The sequence below is a fragment of the Diabrotica virgifera genome, chromosome 8, assembly GCF_917563875.1.
Source record: "Diabrotica virgifera virgifera chromosome 8, PGI_DIABVI_V3a".
NCBI classification, from domain to species: domain Eukaryota; kingdom Metazoa; phylum Arthropoda; class Insecta; order Coleoptera; family Chrysomelidae; genus Diabrotica; species Diabrotica virgifera.
The window spans coordinates 146,692,697-146,718,805 of record NC_065450.1 but is presented as its reverse complement, the minus strand read 5'-3'; the positions used below and the strand labels follow the sequence as shown (position 1 = coordinate 146,718,805).

Here is a 26,109-nt window from a genome sequence, read left to right as displayed (position 1 = left end):
TTTAAATTCTTCTACTTTAAAATGTATAATATGTATGTATATGTATGTCTGAATTGCCGATATGAATGAGTCAGATTAAAGTAAATTATTAGAAGAATTTTTACTAAGCAACAATATTTTTGAAATGAGTGAAATGAATGTCGACAACAAATCAAGTAATCTGTTAAACATGAGTGAAATGAATGATTTCACTCATTTCATCGTTCACTCACTGATTCATTTCACATGGCAAGAGACTCGATTTTAATCAAAACGAAACCGTTTATTTTCATTTTTGTTTAAAAACATTTTTGTTTAATTTATTAATATTTTGTATTTTGATAACGACGTCCGAGGTGGAAGTCGAAACGTCAATCAAATCATTTTTCAAGTTAAATTGTGGCTTATTTCCCAGTTAGAATAGTAAATTATATCAATGCCACAAAGAAATAGCTTCAGAATAAAATTGTACATAATTATTTTACCTTTCGAATGACAAAAAAAAATAGCATACAATCTCAATATCGGTTTAAAAATACTCGATGACCTCATCATACACAGGGTCACTTAGTGCGACATTGGTCCATAATTCCATTATGGTACAGAACATCCGTTTTTTAGAAAGAATGTAGACAATTATATAGACCTGAATCCCGCGCACCAAAAAAAAGTTGAGTAATAGCGTTAATAGCAAGCTGAAAATTTGTTGATAGCTTAACGGTGTCTAGTCGGACAAACTTTGATGTGTGGGAACACTGGAACAGGGGAAGTTTTAATTGTGGAACAGGTTAAAAATTTGGAACGTCAGACTACGAAAATGTTCCATGTATTTTGCTGGGCAGAACTTCCTATTGATTTGTTAACATTTCATTAAACTCTCATGCAAAAATCAGACTGGTGTTTATCACCAACTGGCCATTTTAATGAGTGGAACACGAAGAACATGTCAAATGACAGGAATCATGTTGGTTAGTAATAGCAGTCTGATTTTTCCATGAGAGTTTAATGAAAGGGTAACAAATCAATTGGATGTTCTGTCCGACAAAATACATGGGACGTTTTCATAGCCTGACGTTCCAAATTTTTAAACTGTTCCACAATTAACACTTCCCCTGTTCCAGTGTTCCCGTACATCAATGTTTGTCCAACTGAACACCGTTAAGCTATTAACAAATATAGCCTTCTTTAGGCCTTCTTTATAGGCTTGTAAAATATTCCGAATTCTACAGGGTAATCAATAACTACATGGTAAAGTAAACATGCAATTTTGTAAATGACACCTTGTATATTTTCTCATATTTAGAATCGGAAACATAGAATAAAATAGAAATATGCTTTATTGTCACTGAAAATTTTTACAATTTTATGGACAAAGTTTACATACAGTCAAAAGAAAAACATAATATAAATAACAAATAACAACTACAATTTACTAAAATTAGATAAATCGTCAATAATGTACAGTATAAGATATAAAAGCCAAGACAAAAACAATTTATTGCAAAATATATATAAATTGCAAATTGAACATACAACAAATAAAATAAAACATCCATAAACTACGTCGTTGAAAGGGGGGTGGGAGGACTTTGCTTATTACGACGGTATACGACAGGGGGGAGGGAGCCATGAGTGCACATCCGACGTCGTTTGAAGTTTACGAATATAAAAAATATATCCTATTTTAGAATTAAAAAAAATTAGTATATTATTTTTATCTCATACTTTTAATTTTGTTTTTATCACTCGCAGCCTTAATAATATTGCTAGCAGTTTTATACAGACTAACAAACAATAAAACATTGTTCTATGTCTTTAAACAAACGCTTCTTTTCAGAACAACTTCTGGAAGCAATAAATATTAAACTGTTCACTTATTTACTGAATACTCTGTGTGAAACAATTCTACAAGCATGAATAGAAATAAAATATTATATTCTATTTAGTTAGTACATTGTATCTATTTATACTTAATAAAAGAAATGGCATTGGAATCAAAACAAAATAAGTATTAAGATTTATATGATGCAGTTAAGAAAGCATAGGAACTCCGATAAAAGTGTTTTGTCCCAATAAAGCTAAATTAGTTGTACAGTGAATTGAGAGAAAAAAGTACGCGGATATTAATGAGCTACATAGTAATACTGATTTTAAAAAAAAAGAAACTCATCTTATTACGTACAAAAGTGGACAACATCAATCCCAAATAGACTATTTCACGATAAGGAAAGAAGGCATACGTGAATGCAAGGACTGCAAGGTTAGTGAGACAGTAAGCCAACAACATAAGCTGCCTGTTCTGGACATTGAAGTAAAAAGTGAAGCTAAACCAAAATATCGGAAAGGACCACAAAAAATCAAGTGGTGGATGCTAAAAGATGAGAAAGAAGGTCTATTCAGGGAAAGAATAGTAGACAAAATATGTTGAAACATGAAAGGAAGCCCTAATACAATTTGGAAAAAAAATGGCCAGTAGTATTAGAGAGACTGCTGTTAAAATACTGGGGAAAACGTCAGGAAAAAAGTTTGAGGATAAAGAGACTTGGTGGTGGTCAAACGAAGTACAAGGAAAAATAAAAGAGAAGGGAACATTATAATAAAAAGTTGCAAGAAACCAGATCCGACACAGATCTTCAAAACTATATGGTGGCGAAAAAGGAAGCGAAAGTAGCAGTAGTAAAAGCCAAAGCAGAAGCGTATTCAAGCCTATACGATCAACGTGATACCAGGGAAGGCGAAAGGAAGATATATAAAATAGCCAAACAGAGAGCAAAGAAGGCAAAAGATTTTAATCAAATGATCTTTAATTACATTATGTATCCGAGATGAAAATAATAAAATACTAGTTCACGAAAAGGATGTCAAAAAGAAATGGAGAAAGTACTTTGACAGCTTATTAAATGAAGAATTTGACAGAGAGCCTGTAGAGTCAACGGAGACAGTAGCAGCAATGGTCACCAAAATAACAAACGAGGAAGTGGCTCAAGCGCTTCAAAAAATAAAGAAAGGAAAAGCGGTAGGACCAGATGATATTCCTGGGGAAGTATGGAGAGCATTGGGGGAGACAGGCGACAGGAACAAGGTGGCTAGCAGGTTTATTTAATAGAATTATGGAAGTTGGACAAATGCCAGACGAATGGAGAAGCAGTATACTAGTACCTGTCTACAAAAACAAGGGAGATTTACAACAACAATGTACAAACTGCAGGGCTATAAAACTGCTTAGCCACACCATGAAAATATGGGAAAGAGTAATTGATAGACGGATACGTGAAGAGACCGAAATATCCGAGAATCAATTTGGCTTTATGCAGGGCAGATCAACAACAGATGCAATTTTCATTATAAGGCCGTTGATTGAAAAATACAGGAGTAAAGAAATAAACGCTCATATGGTATTCATTGATCTTGAGAAAGCATATGATAGACTTCCTCGAGAGATTCTGTGGTGGGCACTCAATAAGAAAGGAGTCCCTGAATATGTAAAGATTGTGAGGGATATGTATGAGGGAGTAACGACTAATGTTAGGACAGGTGTGGGAGAGACTGATAAATTTCATGTGAAAGTAGGATTGCACCAGGGCTCGGTGATTAGTCCGTATTTATTCTCATTAATTTTGGACCAGATAACAGCGAAACTACATGCATGCTGATGATGTCGTGTTAGTAGGAAATAGTGAAAGAGACTTAGAACAAAAACTGGAACAGTGGAGACCAGCTCTGGAGGAAAAAGGTTTAAAACTTAGTAGGACAAAGACAGAGTATTTGCAATGTTCATTTAAAGATGGAGTTACTACAAATAACATGGTATCTTTGTATGGTGAAGTGATTGTAAAAAGCAATAGTTTTAAGTACCTGGGGATCAGTATTACAGAGTAATCGAGAAATAGATGGAGATGCATGCAATAGAATTAGGGCTGGATGGATGAAGTGGAAGGAAGCGAGTGGTGTGCTGTGTGACAGGAAAATTCCAATAAAGTGGAAGGGAAAATTCTATAAAACAGCCATAAGACCGGCTATGATGTACGGAACTGAATGTTGGCAGTGAAAAAGAAAGAGGAACAACGAATGCATGTGGTGGAAATGAGAATGATTAGATGGATGAGTGGAATGACAAAAAAGGATAAAGTTAAAAATGAGTATATTAGGGGAAGTCTAGGTGTGGCACCAATTGATGCCAAAATGAGAGAGCATAGGTTGAGATGGTTTGGTCATGTTCAACGTCGAGACGCTAATCACCCAATACAAAGAATTGCTGAAGTGCAGATTCCTGGAAGGAGTAGGTAAGGAAGACCAAAGAAGACGTGGGGGAGACGATTAGGCAGGACATTTTGATAAAGGGGATTAATATTGATATGACCCAAGATAGAATTGTATGGAGAAATGCAATTAGGGAAGCCGACCCCGCATGGGGATAAGGCAAAGAGAATGATGATGAGTAATACTGATTTGGATACATTCGTAAATAAACTTGGAGAGCTAACTTTAAAAAATCCAGAAATAACATTGAATTTTAAAAACATCTCTAAAAAGGGGGTTTATGAGTTGCCATTGAGACGTCTGTATGAGGGGTGGTCAACTGTAAACGATGCTTTACGACGGAAGGGGGGAGGATGTTAAAAACTCAAAAATTTTTACGACGTAGTTTATGGATGTTACCATCCCTGTTCTCACAACATAAAGTTTCAAACTACTGTACCTACCGAGAATTTACAATCATTTTTTTCAACAGAAATCACTGACGGATATTTGTATACAAGGTGAACTAGAAAATAAAATTATGATTTTTTCATTTCATCTTTCTATATCTAAACTAAACTCATTACTTCAAAACGAGATATTTTTAGTTTTCTTCAAATTTTGGCAATGCATATATTAATAAAATAACTAAAAAAGAGACGTATGTACTCACAATCACATATAGAAGTAACACATTCACACACAATGAATTAAGTAAAAAAGAGAATACTCACAATCTCACAAGGAATGATTTCTTTCTAATATAATTTGATTTCTAATATGTATCTGCACTACCATACCTTTTTGTTCAAGTTTTGGTAATGGGGAACTGAAGGAAATCAGAAGCTGATACAGAGTAGGTACATACCCCTCCAACACTTCTGACTCGGTTAGGAGCTGGTACGGCCAGTACCGTGGTAATTTATCTATGGGGTGGTCTAACGACGTTGTGTTGGAATTATAGTTTATCATTGTATGATATAACCAACTTACTAAAATTTCTACCGCCAACATTGGTGGTGTACCCTCGATACTCGAAAGGGCACGCTCCATCGAAATGGTCCGTCCGAAATTATCAAAAAGTAAATATTTATTTATTTGTGTGACCGAGAAGGGGAAGCATAGCTTTCTTGTGGTCTACGTACGGCGCCATGATTTTATTTTATTCATTTTATTTTAGTTAAATTTAATTTGTTTTAATTTATTTTATTTTATTAGTTCATTTTAATTTAATTTATTTAAATTTATATTATTTTAATTGAATTTATTTTATTTTATATTATTTTATTTTAATTGAAATTAAAAAATCCTACTTATTTTCGACCTTAACAACATGTCCATAATACACTTTACACTTTCTTTCAGTTATCTACACGTGATTTGTCAAATTCTAGTTCCACTAATAGAATGTAAAATTAACAGTTTTGTTTTACAATTCATTTTTAATTTGCACCCAAACCATTTATATAGGTTTTAGGTCTGGCTATGGTGGAAGTTTTAGGGAAATATGTCTTGCGTAACTTGTCTATAGGTACTAAAATCACAATAAAGATGTACTAGAAATAATCAAACCAAGACACTTTGAATGTTACAAGGGGCACTCCCGAATCATGATTTAGATACAATGTATAAACTTTGTAAATCATGATTAGGGATTTACAATGTGTATACATTGTGTATTATTAATTTGAGAGTGCTCTTCTTAAAATTCAACGTGTCTTAGTTTGTTCATTTCTATTTAGTGCATCTTTATTTATTGTGATTTTAGTATCATTTATATTCAATGATCGTGTTTGTGTCGATTGATGATTTCATACAGTTGTGGTTTTAACATTGATGTTACAAATGGTAGGTATATTTTTTGTGTCAACTAATAAAACAGTTCACTTTTTTAGAACAGTTTTTTCGTAATTTTCTGCATTCATGTTATCATGACAATATGCCGACTTGGCACCCGATGTAAAAAAAAACAAAAGGGTCTTCCATATGAACAGTGCCGGTTTATTCACTGGGCGCTTGGGGCGGGCGCCCAGGGGCCCGGGCCCCGGAGGGGCCCGTTCCTTCTAATTTTAAAAAAATAAAGTCGCTAAATAATTTACATATTCTCCGAAAAAATCTCATACGAAAATACGCCAATACACTGCAAACGCCTTTGTTCTATTGTTACATCTCTTCACGCCTATACACAGTGCCGTAGCCTAGCCCCACAGGGGCCCCGTGTCAGTGTTTGTGGCGGGGCCCTTTTCCAAAAACTACAGAAAGTTGTAAGATTTCGCCATGTCATTGATTAAAAACTACCCAGGTAGTGGGTAAAAACTGTGTAGGTTATTAATCAATGGCCATGTCTCGAATTGTATACAAAATAATCGCACAAACGGAGCTTTTTTAGTTTCTAATAATTTCATTTTGAATTGTGGGGCTTAAATAATAATTTATCTCACTTTTCGGCTTTGAAATAAGTTCTTTTAAAATAGGAACAAAATAAGTCCTTTAAAATAGTTAAACGAAAGACAAAAATAGATATACATAAATCTAATTTATAGATAAAGAATAGATTAATCTCGAAAATGCCAATACCCACTCTTTCAAACAAGGTACACACTCTTTCAAACATTCAAAAGTAAAGTGATTACAAAAATTGCAATTTGGCATTATACAGTGGCCTCTAAGGCTAGCCCTCCACATGCGATTTGTAGTCGCAGCGACAAAAATATCGCTGTCGCAGAAAATCTAGAGTCTAGAAAATTAGTCGCTGTTTTCAGAATCACGAATTGAATGCTACAAGGATGTAACATCAGCTTTTAGATGTTTTTTTTTTAATCTAGAGATAAAGAAGAAGTCAAAACGTCAATTAATACTTTTTGCGAGAAACATAAAATCGATGTTGATGAAACCAAAGAGAACTTGCATAAATGCCAAAATTTGAAAAAACATCATACAATTTATGAAAAATTTGATTCTCCAGGATGTAAAAGCAACTTTTTCCAATATTTTAACTTTACTGCAAATTTATTTGACGATACCAATTTCTAATGCGTCAGGCGAGCGGTCTTTTTCGGCTTTAAAAAGAATAAAAACATATTTAAGGTCAAATTTGGGTCAAGAAAACCTAGACGCATTATCACTATTCTATATAGAGAATGGAGAACTAGAGAAACTGAATTGTGATAATATTAAATATGGCAGTTTGCGAATGCCAAGTTAAGAAAAAAAGTGATCTAATTTTTATCTTTATGTATTTTTTAGAATATGTTTTTTTGCTTGTCATGTGTTGTTTTGTGGAACTTTCTGTATTTTTTTTATTATTTTTTACGTTTGTTATTCTTCTTGCTTGTTTTAAAAAAATATTTTATGGATTTTACAATAAACCTTTATAGTTAAAAAGTTGAAAGACAGATAAGTTTTGTACACACTTGAATGAATGAAGAAAGTAAAAAAGAAATATATTAAAGTGTGTAAAAATATTTAATTTCCTTAGTTAGCTAAGCGCTTTCGACATATGTGTCATCATCAGAGCTAATGGTCAAAGTATATAAAAAAAGTACCGGCTACTTCGCGTTGTAGGTGTTTGCATTACGAACATTGGTCTGCTGTGCAACTCCGGATGATGAAATATTACTTTTCTTTGATTACTGGATTTTAATTAAAAATAATAAAACAGTAAGAACAACCACTTAGACGTTACAAACATATAAATTTTGGTCATGGTACGGTATCACCGAACCATTTTTAAGTGATGCGAGCATGACCTAGGTCAGTCAACTGCAACAGTAATCAAAGAAAAGTAATATTTCATCATCCGGAGTTGCACAGCAGACCAATGTTCGTAATGCAAACACGTACAACCCGAAGTAGCCGATACTTTTTTTATATACTTTGACCATTAGCTCTGATGATGACACATATGTCGAAAGCGCTTAGCTAAGGAAATTAAATATTTTTACACACTTTTCACTTTCTTCACTTTATAGTTAATGCATGTGTTTTCTTGTTAAAAAACTGACAACGAATAGCAATGAAGGGGGCCCCTAAACCTCCAGCGCCCAGGGCCCAAAGTTAGGTTAAACCGGCACTGCATATGAAACGCATTTGCCTAGCTCTGTGTATGACACCCAACCTACTTCTTTTTAAAATGCTTTTGAACAATTATTCTTGTTTGAACCACTGTTTAACTATTGATCGGTCCCTGTAATACAGGGACTTTCCCTGTTAATACTTCTTGGAAGTCAACGATAACATATCTTTAAGGTAGGCGTCCACAGCCCCGCATCGGACGGATCTCACGTAACGGATTTTAGTATGCCTATAGAAACTTATACAACAGCGTCCACCGATCCGTACGCATCTAAACATTCCGTATATGTATTTGGCACCTAGGAGTTTTCTATTGGTTCTTTGCAGCACGCGGTCATATTTCAACCAATGCGCGGCGAGGTGTCAAACGCATATACGGAATGTTATTCGGTGCGAAATCCATATACCGAATGTTAAATATTCGTAGATGGAAAAACATCTTTTATTAGTCAGTTAAAAAGAGATTGATTTTAAAATACTTGTTAATGTATTATTAAATAAAAATAAAATAATGTTAGTATTTGGAATGTTGTTTGGTGCGAAATTCATATGCGGAATGTTAAATATTGGTAGACTAAAAGACGACTTTTTATTAAGTCAGTTAAAGAAGACTGATTTTAAAATATTTTGTTAATGTATTATTAAATAAAAATAAAACAAGTACATATTGCATTTGGAATGTTATTTGGTGCGAAATTCATATACGGAATGTTAAATGTTCGTAGATAAAAAAAGACGACTATTTTCGTCTGGTAGCACACAGCCCTAAACTTAAACAGAAACAGAAATAACATAATTGAATAGCTGAAACATAAATCTAAACATACTATACAACACGTGCAAGTAATTAAAAATTCTGCGAAAGCGAAATAGTCAAAAAAAGAAATAATTAAGTCTTTCAAATATATACCATACCATTCCATTTATAAATTTCGCATCAAATAACATTCCATATAGGTAATAATTATTTTATTGTCTTTAATATACATTAAAAAATATTTTTAAACCAGTCTTCTTTAACTGACTTAATAAAAAGTCGTCTTTTTTAGTGAACGAATATTTAACATTCCGCATATGAATTTCGCACCAAATAACATTCCAAATACTATAATTGTTTTATTTTTATTTAATAATACATTAACAAGTATTTTAAAATCATCTCCTTTTAACTGACTAATAAAAAGTTATCTTTTTCCGTCTACGAATATTATTTAACATTTAGTATATGAATTTCGCACCGAATAATATTCCGTATATGCGTTTGGCACCTCGCCGCCTATTGGTTGAAATATGACCGCGTGCTGCAAAGAACCAATAGAAAACTCCTTGGTGCCAAATACGTATACGGAATGTTTAGATGCGATCCGTACCGTACAGACCGCTCATCTTCAATGCGGCAATGCCGACACCGATATGCGTCGAGAAGTAACTTTTGCGATGCGTGCCGATGACGTCATACAAAACATGGTTTCAGTCAACAAGAAAAGTGTTAGCTTGAGACATACGAAAATATTGGAAGAACTTGATGTCATCGTTTAACAAATCAGAAAATAGTGTTATATTCTCCATATTCCGTTCTCTTCTGGAATATGTTGTGTATCCAGAAATTATGCTTCCTTTTTCGAGTTTTTTGTTATTGTTCCTCTTCTGCTAAGAAACAAGCAATAACGACTTGTTTTCATCGCTTTCATGCATTCTCACAAACTCTTTCCGCACGTACAATCACTCCAAAAATCCTAACGAATTATTGCTAATACTCGCGTCGGCAAATCCAATCGCTGCCGATAAAGTGCCCGCAGCCCAGTATTAAAAATTGATCCGTTTGATGCGATCCGTCCGATGCGTGCGATGCGAGCCTGTGGACGCTGACCTTTACCCCCGCATCGCTAAGCAGGCGTTTGGTTCTGCACATCAACACGTGGCACACGTGTTACCACTTAAAGACAAAACGCTTTGAAAAAACATTCGAGTAGTATCCCTTAAAGGGCTCAACGACATTATAATAAAAGTTAAAATGTGCAATGTTTTAAACTTCTGCTATATTTTTACGTATTGTTATTAAAGTATTGGAAATTGGAAAAACATTTATAGAACGTGTAATAACTCATACACAACCACTATGATCTTTGTCGAAGTTCCCAAGTCCATGTTCATCCCTCAAACCGTGTTTGGGTATATTTAAATACTTCGTAAACTAAACCTTTCGATTCTGGTGTCAATGTCAATCTAATATATTTCTACTCGTACTACGTTTAAATGTCTCAAGCATATAAAATAATTTCTAATACGCATATTCGCATCTTTTTTATGTTTTTAAACTCGTTTGGAATCCTGTAATTAGAGGAAAAGTCAAACAATAATGTCCACTTTACATCAACAATAAATTGAACAAGAAATTGACAAAGTTATTCAAGGCCAAATTTAACGTGTACAGAATGTATGGTTTGTAAAAGAAAATGAAGGAATTTGATGAAATAGGACAATTGGATATGTTTTATTTTGTCAAATTTCTTTATTTTCTTTTTATTCACGGCAAAATTGGGTGTTTTGTATAAGTCAAATTTGACCTTGAATAACTTTGTCAATTTCTTGTTCAATTTATTGTTGATGTAAAGTGCACTTAAGGAATGCACGTAATTTTCCCCTTGTTGCCATATTCTAAATTTGAAAAAATATATTGGGAATAATCAGAGTTTTTTGACATGCCATTCCTATTATATATAGATTTCATTTGCTAGAATTAGTGTTTATATGACGTCATTATTATATTTGGTGTGATTGAAAATGACACATTAATAAAACATTAAAATAAAACACAAACAACATGAAGAACAATAAAGCTGGAGGACCAGGAGGAATTGTGGCGGAACTAATCAAATACGGAACACAGAAATTAAGAAGAATGATATGCCGAATCATGGAAAGAGCAATAAATGGAGAGGACATCCCTAAACAATGGCAGGAAGCCTACATAACATCGATATACAAAAAAGGTAACAGAAAAGATTGCGAAAATTACAGGGGGATAAGCGTCATCGCTACAATGGGAAGACTGTATGGCAGGGTCCTCAGGAACAAAATAGAGAAAAATATAGAAGGTAAAATCGGAGAAGAACAAGCAGGTTTTACAGCAGGGAAATCATGTCTAGATCATATCCATACAATACAACAGACAATAGAGAAAAAAAGAGCTAAGAACAAAGATGTACACATGGCGTTTATAGACCTTAGGAAGGCATACGACACCGTGCCAAGGAAAGAACTGTACAAAGCAATGACTAAAATAGGGATACCACCTAACCTAACACAAGCAATCAAAAACATGTACAGTGGAAATGAAGTAACTATAAAAATCGGAAACAAGGTAGTTGCTAACTTCAAAACAACAAAAGGATTACTACAGGGATGCCCAACGTCACCGACTCTATTTAAAATATTTTTAGAACACGCACTAAAAACTTGGAAGACAAAGTGTAGGGGTATGGGAATACCGATAAGGGACGATTATCTCTACACATTGTGTTTCGCAGACGATCAGGTGGTGATGGCTCAAGATGAAGAGGATATCAGTTACATGGTAAGAAAACTAAAAGAGGAATACAAAAAGGTGGGCCTGGAAATAAATATGAAGAAAACGGAATACTTAGTAATATCGGAAGAAGACGTAAAAAACTTAGAAGCAGAAGAACAAGTTGAAATAAAAGGAACGAAGAATTTTAAATATTTGGGCTTTATAATGTCGAAAAGGGGAACAACAGAAGCAGAAATAAAAAGTAGATTGGGACAAACAAGATATTGCATCAGACAACTCCATAATGTAATCTGGAATAAAAACATCAAGGGAAAAACAAAAAGAATGATATACCAAACAATAGTAAGAAGCATCATGACATATGCCGCAGAAATTTGGGTCATAAACAAAAAAACCCAAAAAAGCATTCTGGCAACCGAAATGGAATACTGGAGAAGATGCTGTGGTCTCACCAGAAGAGACAGAATAACAAATGAGGAGATAAGGAGAAGAATGCAAGTGGAAAAAGATGCCCTGCAATATATAGACGAGAGAAGACTGAAATGGTACGGCCACGTACGCAGAGCAGAAAACACTTGGATAAACAAGGTTGCAGAATGGAGCCCAAGAGGAACGAGAAGAAGAGGACGACCTAGAAGATCTTGGAAAAATGAAGTCGACGAAGCCATGGCCCGGATTACGTACACTCGATACGCATCGTATCCGCCATGTTTTCCCATAAGGCGCTACAGTAAAACATGGCGGATACGATGCGTATCGAGTGTACGTAATCCGGGCCCAGGTCTAAGAAAGGATTGGAAGACGGAGACTGGGAAGATCGAAAAAAATGGAAGTCCTGGCTGACGGAAGGGAAACGGCATTAGCTGTAGACAACCCTTTATATATATATATATAAAACACAAACACACACACGTAAATGGTAACTGACGTATGTTATAATATTGGAGGTTAAATATAATGTCAAATTATTGTTTTCAAATTACAATAGGAAAAATGAAAGAATCGTCATCGATGATATGCATACGAATCAAATCAAAAATTTCTAGTCAAAACAACGTCTGAACTAAGTTAATACTGTAAAAAAAACGGATGTGACTACTACCCCACCGTACGATTTTTCGCTACGTAAACGTGTCCAAAATTTTTTGTGATGTTATTCTTTTTCTGATAATACCTATATTTTTATTGGTAATAAATGTTACTTTTACTACCGTAATTAATTATTTGATATAGGTTAATAATACAAAAATAATGAGTAAGCAAATATAGTATTGTGAATTTCTCCATGTTAAAGTTGCCGGACGTAAATAGTAACAGGAATTTAAAAAATGTCGTTTATGTCAGCTGCATTAAGTGACTTAAATGAAAGTAAACTTAATGAATTCAGATCATTTTGGTATCCAGATCATTTTCCAGACCTTCGTAAAAATATACTAATCTGTAATTTTATACACTATGATTGAAAAGTCAGAGTAATATGTACACGTTTGGCAAACTCATAGACAGAAGTTAACCATATTGACAGATGATTACTTACAAATTTTATTGACTTATTTGAATTAAATAAATACTTACCAAACCGAAAATACAATATAATATCAAAATAGCTTTTAAAAGAACTGAGTTTATTTAAGTAAACATGATTGATTATTAAAATTTATAACTCTACCGAACCTAACCCAGTTTCACTGTCAAAGTGACAGAACTTGAATCTGTCAGATTATAGTTGACCAGTATTACTCGAATAGTAGTTTATACAATCATTATCTCTACTGATGTTGATTGTTTTTCTAAGAATGACATTAGAAGTACAGAAATAGTCAAGTGTGAGTTTAAATTTTCTACTAAATTAATATAACTACGTTGAACAATTGTATCGCCATCTCACTCTGTCAATTATAAATATGTAACTGCTATTGGATAACGTTTTTGCTTAGTAGACAACACTTAATAATCTATCTCTCTCGTTTGTTATTTATAGAAAAAGACAGCAAATCCAAAATATGTGCTTGATATGATCGTTCATGGGTATTCTTTCATTTTTCCTACTGTATATTTTATTTGTTTAGTTTATATTCTAACGACAGTTTATTTTTTAACCAACTTCAGTGTCCCTTTCCTGTCCTTCATTGGTCGATTAGGTTTGTAATAGTTTTGTTTTATGGTAGGTTTAGTTATTCGTTAATTTTAAGAAGTGTTGCTGACTAAAAGGGCACAGCTCCCAAAGGCCATAAAAGAAGAAAAAAATAAACAAACAAAAATCTTACATAACCTTCTATAAGACAATAGGCCGTTTCAAGACTTTGACGTCTATGACACTAATATGAAACCTGGGAGGCAAACATTGAAATTATTTATATTTGTACTGCATTGAGTTTTTTGAGTTTTTTACGTTTAATAGTTTTTTTATAAAATAGTTATTGTTGTTATAAATAGTGGTTTATATAACAGTTTTTATACAATAGTTTAATAGTTGTAAAATAGTTTTTTTTAGTTGTATTTTCCGAACATTTTGCTGTTGACATTGTGTAGCTTTTAGCTGTTGAAGTTCTTTAACGACTTTATTTAGTTTTAAGCAGTGAATAAATAAACCTGAGTGAATATTTTCAAAAGCTGTTGGTATATAGACCTATTTTCCCTCAAGGGGTATGGGTTAACCTACAGCAGAAAAGGTTTTCCAAGGGTAACTAACATGGACATAGTTACTTATTTAGGGCTTAGTAATAGTTTCTACACAGGTCAACAAATGAAGGCATTTAAGAGTTTAAATTCTTACAAATATTTTGAGGCAGGATTTGTATATAATTGTGGAGCTATTAAAATAAATAATTTCATCATAGTGGTTGGTAATGTAAGTTTAAATTTTATTAGCTCTAATAAGGCATGGTTCAGCTCAGAAATCTTCAAAAATTGCCTTTTTAAAGAATTTGTACCTGCAGTGAAAACATTTCAAGAGAAGACACTGGGAATACTGCCGGAAGAGGTGAAATGTTTTTTGATTTTAGACAATTCTCCTTCCTCTGAAAATATTCTATGATCAAAACATGGCAACTTTAGTTGTATGTTTTTGCCAAAAAATACATTGCTTATTCAACCTATGGATCCGGAAATAATTTTAGCAACTAAACGAATATATCGCAGAAAGTTTTTAGATGAAGTAATTACAGTAGAACCCCGTAAATCCGAACCAACGGAAAGTAAAAAAAATTTAAAAATTCAAGACAAAAACTTAAAAACATGTTTATTATACAGAGTAAAGCTAGAAAATTGGACAATGTAGGATTAATAGGACTTTTGACATTTAAAATTTCTTAAAAATAAATATTATACTTTAATATATAGGTTTACAAAGTGTTTATAAAGGTTAAACACAAACTTACTTTGATTCTCTCATAGTCAACTTGAGTAAAAAATATTGTCCACACTCTTGCGAGAACGTTTGGCTACTCAAAATCGCAATGAAAGCTTTGAACTACTAGTTAAGGCTAACTTTCGGATAATCCGAACTTTTCGGAATCCGAACAGGCTGTCTCCCCAATTAGTTCGGATTTGCGGGGTTCTACTGTATATGATGAAGATAACGCAGAAGATACAAGAGGGCAGCATACCTTGCAAAACTTAACTGTTACAATTTAAAATCAACAATTTGACAAGTTTGCTACAGCATGGAAAGGGCAAACATTAAAAAAGTGGTTGGAAGAATTTGTTTGATGGCCATACATTATATTTAGGAGGGAAGTTCTTGATTTGGAAGGGATGGGAAGTACATAATAATGCCGAAGAGGAAGTAACCCTCACCGCTGGACTCCACTTGCGATTTGTAGTCCCGAAGATTGAACACATTGTTTCAAATACAAGTCAATCCATGATTATTTAGTCGCAAATGGATTGACTTGTATAGGGCTTTTCATTCACAGTCATTTGTTTCGAGCTTCTATCATATTTCGTATAATCCATGTATATTAATGTTATACACGGATTATACGACATTTGACAGAGGCTCGAAACAAATGACAATCGATGAAAAGCCCTATTTGAAACAATGTGTTCAATCTTCATGACTACAAATCGCAAGTGGAATCCGATGCTAACACCAAAACATTCCATGTATGTTCCTAGAAGGTACACACAGGACATTGAAAAAATTCCTGGAATATCCCCAAAAGCACAAGAACGTTCCCTGAACATCCCAGGAAAATTCTGTGTCAGCATTTTAAACATTCCCTGAATCCATGAATGTCCACGAATGTTCTTGGTCATTCAAAGTATATTTTTTAGACATTCCTTGGATATACCAGAAATATATCCCTTGCTGATATGACAATACCTCCTCCATCATCATTCTCTTTGCCTTATCCCTATGCGGGGTCGGCTTCCCTAATTGCATTTCTCCACACAATTCTGTCTTGGGTCATATCAATGTTAATCCCCTTTACCAACATGTCCTGCCTTATCGTCTCCCCCCAGGTCTTCTTTGGTCTTCCTCTCCTACTCCTTCCAGGAATCTGCACTTCAGCTATTCTTCGTATTGGGTGATTAACGTCTCGACGTTGAACATGACCGAACCATCTTAACCTATGCTCTCTCATTTTGGCATCAATTGGTGCCACACCTAGACTTCCCCTAATATACTCATTTCTAATTTTATCCTTCTTTGTCACTCCACTCATCCATCTAAGCATTCTCATTTCCGCCACATGCATTCGTTGTTCCTCTTTCTTTTTCACTGCCCAACATTCAGTTCCGTACATCATAGCCGGTCTTATGGCTGTTTTATAGAATTTTCCCTTCAGCTTCATTGGAATTTTTCTGTCACACAACACACCACTCGCTTCTTTCCACTTCATCCATCCAGCCCTAATTCTACTGCATGCATCTCCATCTATTTCTCCATTACTCTGTAATACCGATCCTAGGTACTTAAAACTATTGCTTTTCACAATCATTTCACCATCCAAAGATACCATTTTATTTGTAGTAGCTCCATCTTTAAATGAACATTCCAAATACTCTGTTTTTGTCCTACTAAGTTTTAAACCTTTTTCCTCCAGAGCTTGTCTCCACTGTTCCAGTTTTTGTTCTAAGTCTCTTTCACTATTTCCTACTAACACGACATCATCAGCATACATTAAGCACCATGGAATGTTACCCTGTAGTTTCGCTGTTATCTGGTCCAAAACTAATGAGAATAAATACGGACTAAGCACAGAGCCTTGGTGCAATCCTACTTTCACATGAAATTTATCAGTCTCTCCCACACCTGTCCTAACACTAGTCGTTACTCCCTCATACATATCCCTCACAATCTTTACATATTCACCAGGGACTCCTTTCTTATTGAGTGCCCACCACAGAATCTCTCGAGGAACTCTATCATATGCTTTCTCAAGATCAATGAATACCATATGAGCGTTTGTTTCTTTACTCCTGTATTTTTCCATCAACTGCCTTATAATGAAAATTGCATCTGTTGTTGATCTACCCTGCATAAAGCCAAATTGATTCTCGGATATTTCGGTCTCTTCACGTATCCGTCTGTCAATTACTCTTTCCCATATTTTCATGGTGTGGCTAAGCAGTTTTATAGCCCTGTAGTTTGTACATTGTTGTATATCTCCCTTGTTTTTGTAAACAGGTACCAGTATACTGCTTCTCCATTCGTCTGGCATTTGTCCGACTTCCATAATTCTATTAAATAGACCTGCTAGCCACCTTGTTCCTGTTTCTCCCAATGCTCTCCATACTTCCCCAGGAATATCATCTGGTCCTACCGCTTTTCCTTTCTTTATTTTTTGAAGCGCTTGAGCCACTTCCTCGTTGGTTATTTTGGTGACCATTGCTGCTACTGTCTCCGTTGACTCTACAGGCTGTCTGTCAAATTCTTCATTTAATAAGCTGTCAAAGTACTTTCTCCATCTCTTTTTGACTTCCCTTTCGTGAACTAGTATTTTATTATTTTCATCTCGGATACATCTAATCTGATTAAAATCTTTTGCTTTCCTTGCTCTCTGTTTGGCTATTTTATATATCTTCGTTTCGCCTTCCCTGGTATCAAGTTGATCATATAGGTTTGAATACGCTTCTGCTTTGGCTTTTGCTACTGCTACTTTCGCTTCCTTTTTCGCCACCATATAGTTTTGAAGATCTGTGTCGGATCTGGTTTCTTGCCACTTTTTATATAATTTTCTCTTCTCTTTTATTTTTCCTTGTACTTCGTTTGACCACCACCAAGTCTCTTTATCCTCAAACTTTTTTCCTGACGTTTTCCCAAGTATTTCAATAGCAGTCTCTCTAATACTACTGGCCATTTTTCTCCAAATTGTATTAGGGCTTCCTTTCATGTTCCAACATATTTTTTCTACTATTCTTCTCCTGAATAGACCTTCTTTCTCATCTTTCAGCAGCCACCATTTGATTTTTTGTGGTCCTCTCCGATATTTTTGTTTAGTTTCGCTTTTTACTTCGATGTCCAGAACAAGCAGCTTATGTTGTTGGCTTACTGTCTCACTCACTATTACCTTGCAGTCCTTGCATTCACGTATGTCTTCTTTCCTTATCATGAAGTAGTCTATTTGGGATTGATGTTGTCCACTTTTGTAGGTAATAAGTTGAGTTTCTCTTTTTATAAAGAATGTGTTAACAATCGCCATATCCAATGCTGTTGCTAATTCAAGCATGTCATCTCCAGCTTCATTTCTAGTTCCAAAGCCTAATCCCCCATGTATTGTTTCATATCCTGTCTTGGTTTGGCCCACATGTGCATTGAAATCACCTCCTATTATAACTTTCTCCTCTGCTGGAATATCACTCAGTACGTCTCCTAATTGATCATAGAAAGCTCTTCTTTCATTCTCACCCAGACCTGTTTGGGGAGCATACACACAAACAACATTCAATACCTCTTTATCAATTACAAATTTCACTGACATCATTCTATCACTCGTTCTTACAACTTCTACTACGTTACCTTTCATTTCACTATCAGCAATTATACCAACTCCATTTCTAGTGTTACTACTCCCTACATACCACAATTTGTATCCTTCACCTAGTTCTTTCGCCCTTTGTCCTTTCCACCTAGTTTCTTGAATACAAGCAATTTGAACTCTTCTTCGTTTGAGCGCATCCACTAACTCCAGACTCTTACCTGTAAGACTACCAAGATTCCAAGACCCTATCCTGATTTTTCTAACCTGCAATGGTGTTCCCCCTGAGATAGTCCTCACCCGGAGATCCGAACGGAGGCTCATTTTACTTCCGGAACATTTTACCTCAGGAGATGCCATCATTTCAGTATAAGTTTTTACTGCGTTTGGAGAAGGTCTTTTCATTATTATGGCCTGAAAAGATTTTTGGATATTTGATGCCTGAATGCCTTTTCTATCAGCACCATACCCTGCCCTGCACGTTTAGCCAATACACCACCAATGCAACCAAAGTGCAGTATTACCCCACACCCGCCTGCATTTTTCTGTATAGGCCAGGATCCCTACTGTAAGGACTGCCCTATAAGCCAATGTATTGTTGCCCGTATCCCGCCGCTAGGAGGCACGTACTTTGGTTATTTCGGGATACTGATATGACAATACCTCCATTCTGTTTTTTCATGAGTTTTGTAGGAGAGACGAAAAACTTTTTTAAGGTCACATCCTGTTTTCATATGTAAGTTTTGACTTGTTTTGTAGTAAATAGATAGTGTAATTTACTACAAAACAAGTCAAAAAATATATGAAACAGGCGGTGACCCTAAAACAAGTTTTTAGTCTCTCTTACAAAACACATAAAAAACAGAGAGGATGTATTGTCACATCACCGACGATATGTGGCCATACCAAATAATACATCCTTGATAAATATAAACATTTTTATTGCACAAAATCTTTTCATACATTTTTAATGTAGTTTACTGATATTTCTACATATTTTAAAAAAAATGTGTCACATTTGCTTTGTAATCATTTCTTTTATTCCATTCCCTTCCTAGTTTTTTTGTACACCACTTCTCTCAGCTGATTCTAAAAAAAAATTAAAATGGTAATTTTTCTATCATTTACAATTAACAATCAGAAGAAATATTATTTACAGATAATGATATGCATAATAATAATAGGTTTGTTCTAGCATCAGTTTCAAACAGTTTGAAACCATCAGCGAATAGTGGACCAGCGCGAGTAGAGGGGATAGCACTGGTGACTGTATTATGTTCTCTCACTGACCAACTGTTTGCTGACGGTTTTTGACTAGTTTGACTGTTTGCTAGAACAAACCTAATAATAACGAATATTTTGTATTTTGACAATGACATCTGATGTGGAAGTCAAAACATTAATAAAATTATTTTTTCAAGTTAACTTTCACATGCGTGTCTTAAAATTGTACTTTTAATACTTATATCATAAATAACTATTAAAACTATCTTAAGAGGAAACAGTATCGATCAACAGGTAGCGAAAACGCGTTCCAAGATTGCGGCTGTAATTTTGAATATTTTTTCGAGATATTTGGCACACGTATTCGTAATATAATAAAGAATGGCGGTACGGAGCCCAATTTGAAAACTATATTAATATGTGGAAATTACTCTGTAATTAAATAAAATATAAAAAAACGAGCTTGTACCGCCATTAAGAAGAACAAAAAAATACACTTTCTTCAAATAAACTTTTTTATCCGATGCCTAGATTTTGTGTTATTTTGGAACTACTAAAATTTTTGATTTCATTAGTAGTTCCAAAATGACACAAAATCTAGGCATCGGATAAAAATGTTTATTTAAAGAAAGTGTATTTTTTTGTTCTTTTTAATGGCGGTACAGGCTCGTTTTTTAAATATTGTATAATTACAGAGTAATTTCCACATATTAATATATTTTTCAAATCGGGCTCTGTACCGCCATTCTTTATATTACGAATACGTGTGCCAAATATCTCGAAAAAATATTCAAAATTACAGCAGCAATCTTGGAACGCGTTTTGGCTACATGTTGATCGCTACTGTATCACCTTAAAACATTGTAATTTGCTAAACCAGTATATTTTACTCTACTACTACTCTACTAGCTACCTCATTTTCCACTGTTTCTAAAGACTTGTTTACATGGGTAGAGTTTTGAGGAGAGTAGAGTAGCAGTAGTACTCTACCAAAAATGGCTTGATACCATTCACATGAGGAGAGTACAAGTATGGTACTGATGATAGTATAGTGAAACCGATTTTTGTATTTTTAAACACTCTTGATTACAAGTGCACCTTAAATTCTTAATTTTTTGCTTGAGCTCGTTTACTCCAAAGCCCCCTTTGCCATTCTTTCGACGATTTCATCCTCCGCAGCTTGCTGCATACTTTTATTTCTGTAGTATACACTACCTAAATTCCATAAACACTGGTATTCGCCGTATTATAGCTCTACAAGTTTTCGGTGAACTTCATTTTCACTATTTACACAAAACACAATTCCAGCCAGAATGACAGCGCCCCCATGTACTCTCCTACCTACTCTACTCTGCCATAATTGAGCGTGTTCCATGGGTAGAGTGCGCAGTCGAGTAGACATTTTGGCAGTGGTGGTGGTCATAAAGTAGTTACTTTGCCATATGTTCCTAGTCACTCTACTTTAACTCCTACTATACACTCTATTAGCTATTCTACTGTGCTGAGCATTTTTACAGTTAGAGTTACTCTACTCTATCAAGTACTTGCATCATTACTCTACCCGTGTAAACAAGTCTTAAATCTACTGAAGTAACAGTAACCTACAACCATTAATGAAAAATGTCTAAAATCATTTACCCACCTAGTATTTGTAGAATTTAAGACAGTCCAGTGCCTTATAAATAATTTCAATATGAATATTTTTTCTTTTAATTCTCCTTTGATACCACTCCATTCTAGATTTTGGGGAACTTATTTCATTGTGTTTATAGCCCATATTTATTGAAGGAACCCAATCTGGATTGTTATTATCGATTAAGTCGGCTGGTTTTCCTATAAGATTAAAATGTTAACATCTTCAAAAATCGTTACTGTTGTAATTGTAACTTACCAGATATAAAATGATTACAGCAGACAGGACAGGAGAATTTTGATTTCGCTAGTAAAACCTTTACATTTAATTGCATTTAACCATTGTTGTCTCTCAGATGATACCTTATTTAATTCAGTTTAAAAGTGAACTTTATCTTGACTTTATCACCATTACTTTGCATTTCACACTTCAAAACACAACACCAATGAAGCATATTATCTTTCTAAATTAATACTTCCAGAGAAAATGTTAAATTAATCTTTGTACAACACAAAATTACAAAGAAATACAACTAAAATTATCTAAAACACATTAAGAACAGATAGAATCACATTTATCTTTTACTCCCAGTAGCCATATTGATTTAATTTTGACAGCATGTTGGAACGGCCTATGTCAGTTTGACACTTATAGTAGGTACAGATCTTTGTTTCATTTGACAAAGAGAAACAGTGTAGCCGACAGCTGATTTGATATGTTTTTTATTTGGCAACAGTGCTTTCGTGTTAAACTTGACGGTGGCGAAAAATATATGAGGAAAAATTTCTTAAATTTGTTGGCCGTCAAGTGTGTACCGGTGGGTTATGATGTCATTAAATCTATGACGCGCATTCCTAATTGTTTGAATTCTAGTTTAGAAATCCTCGAAAATAGTAATTATCAGTTCTAGCTAATGGCTCTTTCTCTAATGGCTATATAATTGTCCTTTTAAATATAAAACAATCTAAAAATCGTTTCAATAATTAAGTAGAAATTTTTGAAAATAGTACTTATTAAGACAACTTAATAACAACTTGGTTATAATGTAACCTAACCTGTTTAAGCATTTTTCTTAGAAATTTTAAATAGAATAGAATAGAATAGAATAGAAATATGCTTTATTGTCACTGAAAATTTTTACAATTTTATGGACAAAGCTTACATACAGTCAAAAGAAAAATAATATCAACAACAAATTAATAACAACTACAATTTATTAAAATTAGATAAATCGTCAATATACAGTAAATAAGATATAAAACCAAAGACAAAAACAATTAATTGCAAAATTTGTATACAGTGCGTCCATAAAGTAAAGCATAAATTCGTTATTTCGTAAACCGGTTACTTTAAGGGAAATTCCCGAAGCAGGTCGATTTTTATTTTTAAATTTCGGTTTTTTGGCATATATATCATACTAGTGACGTCATCCATCTGGGCGTGATGACGTAATCGATGATTTTTTTAAATAAGAATAGGGTCATATGATAGCTCATTTGAAAGGGTTTTCAATTCTCTATCCAATAATATAAACATTAACAATTATTTATACAGTGTGTTCAAAAAACATTGTTTTAATTAAAATAAGTGAGACAAAAAGAAGAATATAATGCAATTATTTAATTCAAAATACATTTTACTACTGTCAGTAAACATAAAAAAATTTTATTTGGCAAACAAACATTGATTTTCGCTTAAACGAAATGTTCAAACTGCCAAGCGACAGGTGGGTGGCAGCTTTAACATTGAATTTAAGCAAAAAACAATATTTATTTCTCAAATAAACACTTGTTTCCTGTTTTCTGACAGCAGTACAATGTATTTTGAATTAAATAAATTACGTACATTCTTCTTTTTGTCTCACTTATTTTAATTTAAAAAATGTTTTTTGAACACACTGTATAAATAATTATGTTAATGTTTATATTATTGGATAGAGAATTGAATACCCTTTCAAATGAGCTATCACATGACCCCTATTCTCATTTAAAAAAATCATTGATTACGTCATCGCGCCCAGATGGATGACGTCACTAGTATGATATAATATATGCTAAAACATCTGAATCTAAAAATAAAAATCGAACCGTTTCAGGATTTTTCATTAATGTTGCTGGTTTACGACATAATGAATTTATGCGTTACTTTATGGACGCTTTATGGATGCAAAATTTATATACATTGCAAATTGAAAATTGAACATACTTACAACAAATAAAATACAACATTAGGAACTGACAGTTTACGCTACTGCGTATGAAACCCAATTTTCTTAGTTATTCATTAAGAAATTCTTCTATTGAATAATAATATGGTCTTTTAGATAGATAGGCTTTTGTCAGTTTACAGTTTGCAGATTTAAGTTGTAAAGGCAGATGGTTGTAAAGTTTTTTTGCGGAATATAATATAGATTTCTTTACTAACTCAGTGCATGGGATCGGTAAATAAATATCAAAGATTGAATTTCTGGTGGAGTAAAGATTATTGGGCCTTGCTGGAAAGGCATGAAGGTGTTTACGAATTAAACAAACCGTTTCTATAAACCGCAGTATCATTTGCTCTAACTAGTTGTTTCCTATTATTCAAGTAGGATTGGAACCAATTCAAAGAAATACCTCTAATTCCATAGAAATTTAGTTTTTTAATCAAGATGTCGTGATTTACACAATCAAAAGCTTTGGCATAGTCACAGAAAACAGTGGCAGTATAAAGATTATTGTTTAGTGCTTGATAAACCTCATGTAGTACAGAAAACATGGCATCAGTGGTACATTTATTAGTTAAAAAGCCGAATTGATTTTGAGATAAAATGTTGTTATCAACGATAAAGGACATAAGTCGAGTTTTAATGAGTCTCTCAATAATTTTGGAGAGTACCGGTAGTAAGGCAATAGGTCTATAGTTGCAGGCATTAGATTTTTCGCCACCCTTATGAAGAGGAATAATAATGGCTGTCTTTAGGCACTCTGAAAATTTACCTTTTTTGAAGGAATCATTAATTAGTGAGACGAGGATTTCCAACACATTTTCTGTGAGATTAGAGAAAATTTTTATAGATAGTCCATCAGTACTACAGGATGATGTACTTTTGATACTATTGATTGTTTGGGTCAGTTCAGAGTTATCGACTGGTTTTAAAAAGAATAAATTCGAGACCTTTCTTGAATTAGGGAGATAGGAAATGGGATCTTTTTGCGGCAAAATAGTTGATGTTATATTTTTACTCACATTAACGAAGTAATCGTTTAGACTCTCAGGATTTGGAAGGGAAAATCATTGAGCTGTGTTAGTTTTATTTGGAAGATCGTTTATTATAGACCAGGTTTCTTTTGCAACACTTTTAGAGCTTCCCAGACGATTTTGATAATAGGCTTTTTTAGCTGATTTGAAGTTTTAAATATGTTGTCCTGTACTTCGTGATATATTCAGTGACAGAAACATTGGTAGTAAATTTCTTGATGTATAGAAGTGAACGCATATTCTTGGCTGATATGCGGACACCTTTCGTAACCCAAGGTTCTCGATGTTTTGGCTTAATAGGAATTAAAGGAAATGCCTTATTGAAGATGCGGATAAGCTTATCTAGAAAAACACTGAAATTATAGTCCACATCCATAGAAGGAAACTGCCACTCAGAAGTTAAGCATAAATTTTGGAATTTTCGAAAATTCTGGGCGGAAAAAATCCTACCTAAACGTCTGGGTTTTGAAGAGGGTTTGCTGAAGATGTTAAACTTCGTATACACTGCTTCATGATCAGATAGTCCCGCATTAATAACTGTAGAGCAGACATCAAGGGGTGAGAAATCTGAGACAATATAATCGATTATGGTAGATGTAGTTTTTGTAATCCTTGTAGGAGAATTAACGTGCATTGAGAGACCATACGATTCAAATATGTTGACCAGGGACACTTGGGTAGCACAAGCAGCAGCATAATTAATGTTAAAGTCACCGCATAGAATTTTTCTGCTTTTATGAGGCAGGTCATCTAACAAATTTAGCAGGTTCTGAAAAAATAGTTCCACGGTAGAGTCAGTTGATCTATAAATGCAAATAATGGAAAGATTAAGATTTTTATTATAAACTAAGGAAAACTCAAAGACGGATTCACTTAACAAAAAGTCGTATTTTGTTACCGGAGAAAAATCATTATTTCTAGAGAGAATTAGGGTGCCTCCATGAGCCGAACTTGGACGATCATACCTGGCAATTGTGGTATATTTTTCTACAAAAAAAGGCTCGTTGACTTCAAGCCAGTGCTCTGTAACCGCAACTATCGGGGGAAATCCTAATGCCTCCAGAAACAAAAATAATTCATCAGTTTTATTTCTTATAGAACGAATATTAATCAGAACCATGCCAAAGTTGTCATCACTAAAATAATTTGAGGTTTCTAGTCCCTCAGAACACGTCGTGTTTAAAAATTTCGCTTTGGGGAGCCAGTGGAATACTTCGGTGGCATTCCCTTGACTTTTGTAGGTGTATAATTCTTTCCGAACT

General features: G+C 34.0%; 1 protein-coding gene across 3 annotated transcripts in view; it reads left to right on the top strand.

Annotated features, from left to right (window-relative positions):
- LOC126889766 (putative uncharacterized protein DDB_G0277255) overlaps positions 1-26,109 on the top strand; it is a 256,811-nt gene that overhangs the window by 18,947 nt on the left and 211,755 nt on the right. The gene's annotated exons all lie outside the window — the stretch shown is intronic.